The sequence below is a fragment of the Haliotis rubra genome, unplaced genomic scaffold (assembly GCF_003918875.1).
Source record: "Haliotis rubra isolate DU_JTF1 unplaced genomic scaffold, ASM391887v1 Scf534, whole genome shotgun sequence".
NCBI classification, from domain to species: domain Eukaryota; kingdom Metazoa; phylum Mollusca; class Gastropoda; order Lepetellida; family Haliotidae; genus Haliotis; species Haliotis rubra.
In genome coordinates this window covers 672,914-682,169 of record NW_025767229.1, presented here as the reverse complement: position 1 = coordinate 682,169, position 9,256 = coordinate 672,914, and positions in this window count along the sequence as shown.

Here is a 9,256-nt window from a genome sequence, read left to right as displayed (position 1 = left end):
GTATGTTTTTGTCATCTTTCCTTGAATCCTAGAAACACAAGCTGACCAAATGTCAGAGGCACCTTACTTCACAGAGCATCCCATAATATGCAGTTTATTTGTTTGAATCCCAGAGTTGCCATTGTGTTCCTTTGTGGGAACATGGGTGGCTCAGTCATACACGATGCATAGCTGAATCCCTTAAACAGGCTAGAAACCTAGAACTGTTAAAAACCTACACTGTTGTTCCAAATCACAGTTTGGTCTGACCATGCTGCTAGTTTTGTCATAACTATACGTTATACTTGAAATTTCTCTAAACTGGTGACATTGATATTTTCTCCCAAGTCCAAATTGATATGCTGTGAAATTCAGTCTGATCCCTGGTTGGTCATTGATGGATTTTATAAAGTTGAGGCCCCAGCTATGTCTCCTCGGGGTCTATCCACTCACGCGCACGCACGCACGCACACACACGCTCAACTTGGACATGTTCAACTGCAGCATGGTGTCTAAGTGTGCAGGGACAAGTATTCTTCATGGGTACCACACAGCACAATCAGAGATCATGTTCTGACAAACTTGCAGTCTGGATTTATACTTGCACACTCTATTGCAAATCTACCTTATATTTATGATACATGGGAGGAGGTTAGAACCGTGTTCTGTGACATTAGCCTTCGATTATGTTTGGCATATTTGTTTCCTCTATAAACTACAAACAATATGGAATTACTGAAAACATTCTCATATGGTTATGTTCATATCTTCCGCCAAATAGAATAAAACGTGTTGTACAGAGTTACAAGTCTGATGGGGAGAGAGAGTTGGACCCCTTTGTTCTGGGGAGGCAGGGGAGTCGGGAATCTTGTACATAGAATATTTATAAAATATGCTTAAAATTATGGAAAGGGGGGGGGTGTCATTGATTTTGTACATGACATGCAGGGCGGGATCACAATTTGTACATTAATTTTAGGGGGGGTCATTCACATTGTACATGCTTCTCCATGAAAGTCATCATCACACACACACAGACACAGACAGACAGACACACAGAGCTATAAATTATGAACAGTCCCTTAAACATCTACAGACGGTATGCCCCAGGGCTCTCTCTTGGGGCCGCTACTATTCACTGCCTCAAATAGTCCAAGAAAAGCCGGCTATGGGTAATATTGAATTTGGATTGCAGAATATCCATAGCAACGAAATTAGTAAAAGCTTCAAAAGTCAAATGCTTCACGAAATGTAGGATTAAATAAAGAAGCAGCTGATTGTGTCATGTGTCAACACTGACTTTCTTTTCGGTCTGATTCATGACCATTGGTATTATACGAGGGCTGTCAAAAAGTTTTGAGCCTAAAATACTTCTGATACTTGCATGATAAATATTACTGTATGATATTGAAGAATGGTTTATATCATTCACATAAACGTAATATTGACATGCAACCCATTGGACCCGTACTGCTGTCAATCGCTCCTCAATGTGCTTCGCCGGGTGGCCCTCGAGGACCTAAAACTTTATGACTGCTGTATAGTCAAAATTATCCATTTCTGCCTTTTCAATAGGGGTGCATGTAATTAGATGTCACGTGATCGGAAACTAGCGACATATGCATGGCAATATTACGTTTATGTTTATTTTTATCATGCACATACCAGAAGTATTTTAGGCTCAAAACTTCGTATGAGGGACCAAAAGCTGTTTGTACCCCCATGTTATTCGCCATAGATGCTGTCATGTCCATAACTTAATAGCTGTAAACTAGTAATCCAAACATGGAAGATATATACAAGAATTTAGAATCTTTGCAATATTTAGGATTGGTATCCAAATGTGCCTGTCCAAGTGCCCACATTAAAATACCATTTTCAAAGATGGGAGAAATAAGGAAAAGCCCAACCACCTATTGAAATCAAGGTATCTGAATCGAACACTGCGTAATGGACCAAATTTTGAAGAGCTACATATCTCAACACTGATTAACATGTCGAAAACTGAAAATGATAAGTTGAGATTACAAAGAAGACTTAACAGGGAAATGCAGCGGAAAGAAACTCCAAACAAAGCAATCAAAGATAGATGAGACAAGAAAGAACTACTGCCACGTCCGCCTGAAGAAACTGAAACTTTCCCAACATCAATGTTGAGAAAGTGTTACGTTCTCCAATGAGCGAAATGTCAATCCCCATCTCAAGGTAGCTATCTCTTCCTGTGGGTATATCCTTATACCCAGGATAATCACCATCTCAAGGTAGCTATCTCTTCCTATGGGTATATCCTTATACCCAGGATAATCACCATCTCCAGGTAGCTATCTCTTCCTACGGGTATATCCTTATACCCAGGATAATCACCATCTCAAGGTAGCTATCTCTTCCTATGGGTATATCCTTATACCCAGGATAATCACCATCTCAAGGTAGCTATCTCTTCCTAGGGGTATATCCTTATACCAAGGATAATCACCATCTCAAGGTAGCTATCTCTTCCTATGGGTATATCCTTATACCCAGGATAATCACCATCTCAAGGTAGCTATCTCTTCCTTATGGGTATATCCTTATACCCAGGATAATCACTACTGGTATGATATAAATATACTCGGCGTCATTAATGAAGGGTCAAGCTATTGGTAACACTACTTCTTAAAAGATCTAAAATCTTCGTTTTTATATACAGTGTATATACAGCTGAATGTTTTATGGAAAACACATCAGGCCGTTGAACTGTCATTGTGACGTTCTTTAACGTCCGATACATTCTGGTACAAATGGCACATTTTGTTTATTTAGGTTGTCAATATGGAACTTAATGTCAATGATTTGCACGTGCAAGTCACTCTATCCATAGAAAGTGGAGGACAATATACATACATGCTTGATGCTTTTACACTGTTCACGTACCTGTTTTAAATCGCAGCATAAAATGAGACGGTTTTTTACTCTTGCTGAAAGGGGTCACGCTATAGGCCTTTTGAAATCTGGTCAAACTCCGGTTGCTGTCCGCTTTAATGTGAGTCGACCCGTGAAGATCCGGGTTAGAATTGGTCTTCAGTAACCCATGCTTGTCGTAAGAGGCGGCTGACGGAATCCGGTGGTCAGGCTCGCTGACTTGGTTGACACATGCCATCGTATCCCAACTGCGTAGATCGATGCTCATACTGTTGATCACTGGATTGTGTGGTCCAGACTCGATTATTTACAGACGGCCGCCATATAGCTTGAATATTGCTGAGTGCGGCGTAAAACTAAACTCTCACTCATTCACTTAATGTGAGTCATAGTGCTATTGGTAGACTGTGGCAGAGATTTCAAACCAATGGGTCCGTGGAATATGCACGTCGACCAGGTCGCCCCAGAGTCACAACAGTCCGAGATGATAGACACATGATTAACACTGCGTTATGTAACAGATTCCTTAAACGGTGTCGGTCATGGTTTGGGCAGGGATAACTCGTACTGGACGTACTCAACTAATTTGTGGTCGACGATAATCTTACCGGACAGCGTTATCGGGACGAGATTCTGGCTCCTATAGCAGTACCAGTACTGCAAGCTATGCATGGCTTTTTATGATCGACCCTACTTTTTGCAAGACGACAACGCTTGGCCTCATAGGGCCAGGATTGTCACGTAATTCCTAAGGCAGCAGGATGTAGAGCGGTTGGTGTGGCCAGCATGGTCGCCAGACCTCAGCCCAATTGAGCATGCCTGGGATGAACTCGGTCGACGTGTGCACACACGTCACCCAGCACCAGTGAATCTCCCAGGACTCCGCAGAGCTCTAGTAGAGGAATGGAATGCGATTCACAAAGCTTTCTTTATGAACTTGATAAGGAGCATGAGAACAAGGTGCACCTGTGTCTTGGATGCGCGAGGAGGGTACACAAGATACTGCATGACCGAGTGCTTCATGTTTGTCATTTTCATTGGGAGGTTGGTCTATACAACTGATGTTTGCTAGTGCTGTTTGAACTTTTAGTCTGTATGTCACGATGTGTCACGTTTGTCAACACATTACACTTTACTTCTATAAATCCTTTAAAACTGTCTTTGAAGCTGAATCATATGTTTTTTCAGATATTTTACCTAAAGATTTATCAAGGTTATTCGTTAAATTAAGATGTCAGTCTCATAATCTCAAAGTCCAGTAGTACAGGCAATGTAACAATGATAACATAAACGCTATAACCTGCACACGTTGTGGTTTACATGAGATACAAGATGAATATCATATAACTCTCATTTGTCCACGTTATGAGTCACTTAGAAAATTGTATGTACCTTCCTTTTAAATCAATAACCCCACAAGGATTCTATAAGTTATTATCATGCAGAGACTTATCATTGATAAAAAAATGTTCCTATCTTCTTAAAGTGAGTGAGTGAGTTAAAATTTAACGTCACCTCGGGAATATTTCAGCCATATAGTGGCGAGACATGTTTTACATAAACAATAAATTTAAGTTGCTAAATAATCAGTCATCGAAGGACTGTAAAATAACTAGAGTATCACAGATGGAGTTTAAAACTAGCATGAACATGTATTTTATTTACGAAGACAATACAATATAAAAACGGGCTATAGATCGCCAACAACTGAAGGTAGATCACCATACTAGGAACCATGGGGACTTACAGTGCCTTTGCTACCTGCATGGTCCCTAGCTGGATTTACACCATACCTTCAGCCATTGGCGTTTATACTGAGATTTAGCCATACATTAAAAACACAAAAATACTACGATTAAAAACCTGGTACACTTAAATTGACTAAATGTTTTGGGACTTACGTACCCTCTCAGGAGGACAATAATTTTACGCTACTTCAACCCCCTTTGAGGGTACAGCCACTAACAATCTCAGTTACTAATTTAAATTACCAATAATAAAATATTAACCTATTTACAAATCAGTTAACAAATCTAATTCTTTTAAAAATGCAATAATTAAATGAGAACTTATATTACTAAAAAGATCCTTCATAGTTCGTGATTTGAAATAGATATCCCTTGTGATGGAATATTCAACACAGTCAAGCAGGACATGCTTGACCGTGATTCTTTCATCACAAGGGATACAAAATGGAGGATCCTCACCTTTTAACAGGTATTCATGAGTATATCTGGTATGACCAATACGACATCGTCGCATGATGACCTCTTCAAATCTGGACTGACAACCCAAGTAAGTGTAGCCAATATAGGGTTTTATTTCATGTAATTTATTAATACCTACTTGAGTGTCCCACTTCTTCTGCATCAGATCACGGATGTAAGTTCCAATGCTGGCTTTGTAATCAGAGTGTGGAATAAGAAGTGGTGTCACAGATTTGTTGAGTGCTGCCTTGGCAGCAAGATCGGCCAAAGTATTCCCAGAAATACCAACGTGGCTGGGTAACCAACAGAAGACGATGTCGTATTGGCCAGTGGCAAGATCATTATATAATTCTATAATTTCTAATAAAAGTGGATGTTTACAAGAAAGATTTTTAATAGACTGAAGACAAGAGAGAGAGTCGGAAAATATTATATATTGTTTATATTTAGGATGTTTATGAATATATTTAAGAGCTGTAAGTATTGCGCTTGCTTCTGCAGTGAAAATTGAACTGTCATTGGGTAATCTGGAAGATATTGTTTTGGACCCAATGACAGTGGCACAAGCCACCGCGCCACCATCCTTGGACCCATCTGTAAATAAGGATTTGTATGTATTATATTTACTTTTTAATTGATTATATTCTTGTTTATATTGTAATTCATTTGTTTCTGATTTTTTAAATGTTGTAAGTGTTAAGTCAACTTCTGGTCTAACTAACTGCCAAGGAGGAGAAGAAAGAAGACGGGAAGGAGCTATATTTTCCAGCTCAATGCCGGCAGCAGCAATAAATGGCTTAATTCTGAGCCCAAGAGGCGGAACAAGAGAAGATTTTTGTTATACAAATCCTCATAAAGAGGATTAAAGACACAGTTAAATGCAGGATTAGATTCGTTAGAATATAATTTTGTAATATATTGTAAAGATAATTTTATACGGCGTTGGTTAAGAGAAGGTTCATCTGCCTCGACGTAAAGACTGTCAACAGGAGAAGTTCTGAAGGACCCAAGACAAAGTATCAGACCTTGATGGTGGTCAGAATCTAAGAGTTTTAGGTTGCTTTAACAGACTCCACCATATATGATGGAGCCATAATCAAGCTTCGAGCGGACAAGTGATCTGTAAAGGTGTAGGAGCGTAGCTTGATCCCCTCCCCACCTTGAATTAGACACGACTTTCAATAAATCGAGTGCCTTCAGGCATTTAGTTTTCAGAGATTTGATATGCGGAAGAAAAGTTAAATGGGAGTCGAAAATGAGACCTAAGAACTTGGCCTCTTTTACAACCTTGATGGGAGTGCCATTTAAAAACAGTTCTTGGTCTTTTATGTGGTTTATATTTACGGCAGAAATGTATGCAATTAGTTTTTGATTTAGAAAATTTAAAGCCGTTTTCAAGACACCATTTATGTATTTTATTTAAACACAACTGTAGTTGCCGTTCTATAGTATGCATATTCTTACCGCGACAAGAAATGTTAAAATCATCCACAAAAAGTGATCCATCGATTGAATCGTTTAAAACCTTGGATAAGCTGTTGATCTTAATGCTAAATAAAGTGCCAGACAAAATACTTCCTTGGGGGACACTCTGATCCTGATTATAATGGTCAGACAGGGTTGAACCCACTCGGACTTAAAATTGCCTGTCTTTTAAAAAATGTGATATAAAAAGAGGCAAACGGCCTCTCAAACCGAAATCATGTAAATCCTTCAAAATGCCATGCTTCCAGGTTGTATCATAAGCTTTCTCAAGATCAAAGAAAATTGATACAGCATGTTGTTTATTTACTATAGCATTTTTAACAAAGGATTCTAAACGTACCGAATGATCAATGGTACTACGATTTTTCCTGAAACCACATTGAATATTTGTTATAAGGTTATTGGTTTCAAGATACCAAGTTAATCTATTATTCACCATACGTTCCATGGTTTTACAGACACAGCTAGTTAGAGAGATCGGCCTGTAATTCGACGGATCTGTATGATCCTTGCCAGGTTTTGGTATTGGGACTACAATGGCATTACGCCATGAAGGAGGAAATTCTCCAGACGTCCATATTTGGTCAAATATATCTAAAAGTGTCATCAGACATGGTTCAGGTAAGTGTTTCAGTAGCTGGTAATGTATATTGTAATCACCCGCTGCAGTGTCATGAGCTTGCTCAAGAGCAGTATGTAGCTCATGTAATGAAAACACTTCATTATAATCTTCACCGTTATGTGATTCGAAATGAAGTTTTGTCTTTTCCTCTTGCTTCTGATATCTCTGAAACTCAGGGACAAAATTTTGCCGATGAAGAATTTTTGGCAAGAGTTTCGCCAATTTTATCTCCAATTTTAGATTTGTCAGTTATTAAATTATCGCCATCTTTAAGATGGTGAACAGCAGATTTTGAACCTTTGCCTTTAATTCTTTGAACCATGTTCCATACTCTGGACATTGGCGTACGTGAATTAATTTTGGAGACATAATTTCTCCAAGATTGTCGTTTGTTTTGTTTAAAGGTACGACGCGCCTTTGCATTGAGTATTTTAAATTTATTTAAGTTATGGACAGTTGGATGATGGCGGAAATAACGCTCTGCCTTTTTCCTCGCTTTTCTGGCTTGTATACAATCTGTATTAAACAATGGTTTTCGTACATGTGGAGTCGTAGAGGACTTTGGTATACATTCATCAGCTATTTCATTTAAAACATCAGCAAAAGTGTGAATGGGATCAGTTATATCATTGAAACATTCAGGTCGCAGTTTCGATTTACATATATACTCCTCACAAAAAAATAAGCAACAAGTATTTTCAGTGTAATATCTTTATCAATTTCGATAGCAATTTTTGCCGACATGTTACTGAAAGGTAAATATTCAAAGAATACATAACCTTTAGTGACTGTCAAATTATTTTATCTGATAACATTGACAACATAACCCGAACACAACCACACTCAGAAACAACATGCAAAATGTGTGGGATGAATGTGCACCACTCTTCACACATGCACCCTGATCATTGTAAACCTACCTGTAATCATTCCTCTGGCACAACAAGCGGGTCCTAACTTCATTTTAATGGGTGATAATGCCCGTCCATGGATGATAATGGCCGAGAATGAGTTGTTAACGATGTTGTTTAGATCAACAACATCACACATATGGACTGGCCTGCAAGGTCACTTGATCTTAATCCCATTGAACATGCTTGGGACATTATTGGAAGTCGTGTTTACGGTCTCCATGTGAACCCCCAGACTCTGGATGACCTTGAGCAGGCGTTACAGAGAATGGCAGAACATTCCACAACAGCAACTTTAAAGGCTCATTTGGTCAATGCAAAGACGTGTAGAAGCTTGCATTTGTGCTCATGGTGGTCATACGCGTTACTGAACACTGCTTCACTGTCCAAAACTGACTTGAACCTTAATGTTAACATTTTGCTCCATCAATGCAGCACATTTTGCACGACTGTTTCGCGGGTACATGCTTTTGATGATTTGTAAGTCTATTATTGCTCAATACCATTTCATTTCATTTTGTTAATCGTGTGTATACATATTTAACCTTTCTATTGCATCATTCCATGATTTGAAATTTCAATAAATGAAAATGTAATGAGACTACAAATTTGTGTTGCTTAACTTTTTGTGAGGAGTATAGTTTGATATAAAGACCAGTTAGCCTTCGAAAAGTTCTATCTTGTATACGATGGAGAATCAGATGGAGTTATTTCTGAAAGGATAGTTGGGAAGTGGTCACTTCCACAAAGGTCATTATGAACAGACCAATCAAATTCATCCAGGAGGTTAGAATCTGCAAGAGACAAATCCAGAGAAGAATAAGTGCCAGTTGCAGGATGCAGATAGGTGCTTGAATCATCATTAAATATGCACAGTTCATTATTGGAAATGAAATCTTCAATTATTTTGCCTTTAGTATTAGTGTTAGTACTGCCCCAGAGTGGGTTGTGACCGTTTAGGTCACCCATAATAACACATGGCTTTGGGAGTTGATCATAGAGTGATGGAAGATCAGTCAGCTGAGGGTTCGATGAAGGTGGAATATACAGAGAACATAATGTAAATGCTACACCCAGAGTAAGTCGAACTGCAACAGCTTGGAGATTAGTGTTAAGTGTAACAGGGCTGTGAATAACATCCTGTCGTATAA